Below are 1432 nucleotides of genomic sequence, written 5' to 3'. Positions count from 1 at the left end.
CAAGGCTGGGGCCAAAGCACCGATAGCTGCAGCAGTGGGAGTAGTTATAGACACCGCTGAGACGGGAACACGAACCAACACCATCGGGGTTTCAACCACCGATCTGAGCGTGGTCTTAACAGTCATCGAGGTACGGGGTGGGGGATCAACCATCATATGGGTAGATGCTTCCCCTTGGGTAGAAGCCCCCTGGGCCGGCGACTCTATCTCGACCGGCGCTTCATCAGGAGCGTGGGTCTCTCCTTTAGAGTCGGATGGTCCCTCGTCGCTCAACATCGTCTCATGGGGCGAGTCATCACCCTCGCTGTCGGTTTCGCTGCCTTCTTCAGCCGACTGGTCAGCCCAGGTAGGAGAATACTCTTTTCCAGCGGCATCTGAGGCCGGAGCAGCTGTAGATACAGGAAGGAGATTAATAATAACTTCTGAAAAGAACCCCATAAGAGGTTCTGCAATGATAGAGCCACGACGTTCGACCACACTCTTACCTGAGTCGCCGAGCTCTGCCTCATCTCCGGCTCCCCCGTCTTCATCGGAAGGAATGGAGATCACCTCCTCAACTGTGCCGGCATTAAGTCAACGCAAACGTCAGATAACACTAATTCGACCCTACACTCGAAGATACGGTACTGAGGGCTACCTCTCGGCATAATGGGGGGAGTCGTCGAAACCGCCACCTGTTGTTCCACAACAGACGATGAGGGGATCACCTCTGAAGTTGCTGGAACCATCCCTGGGACAGTAAGAGGAGCGGGCGTAGCACCACTGGCCGTAGGAGTAGTCACCCCAGGAATTAGCACAGGGGCTGCATCATCCTGGCCCCTCGTCATTCTGATAGCCTCAGCCACCTCCTCGTGACGGGCCTTATTAGCCCCCTCCACCCTGGAACTGTGGGCCATGGCTTCCCGTTGTCGCTTGGAGAGAAGAGAGCTACTAGGAGCCAAGAGCGATGTCCCTAATCACTCAGCGATTACTCCCCAGGCCTGTTCCAAGCGTTCACTCACCGAAGCCAACTCATCTGACCCTCCCGACACGTCGACGGGATCCGATGGAGGATGAGGGGACGGGGCGCGAGTCGCGGATTCCCCGAGGTCTCCCAAGCCAGCGTGAGGATCCTCGGCCTCCTCTTCAGAGACACCCCCGAACCATTCCTCCATAGCCTGGCGATCCTTTCGCCTTGAGGAGCGAGTAGCTACCCTCGGGCGACACCCGCGCTCTGCCAAACAAGAGCTTTGAAACCGGAAACCCTCGGGGTTCGCGCTGGCCCCTCTATACCACCGACAATAAAGGAGCATGTGGCGAAGGTCGTGATCCTTAGCTGGCAGCTCGAAATGCGCATTGGTGCCACCAGCATAGGTCCAGAACAACCCTCGTGCACCATCAACTAACCCCCCTTCGTAACCAAAATAAGGGTTAACATTCCCAACATAGATCT

Source organism: Asparagus officinalis, chromosome 1 (assembly GCF_001876935.1).
Source record: "Asparagus officinalis chromosome 1, Aspof.V1, whole genome shotgun sequence".
Taxonomy (NCBI): domain Eukaryota; kingdom Viridiplantae; phylum Streptophyta; class Magnoliopsida; order Asparagales; family Asparagaceae; genus Asparagus; species Asparagus officinalis.
This window is presented reverse-complemented; position numbering follows the sequence as displayed.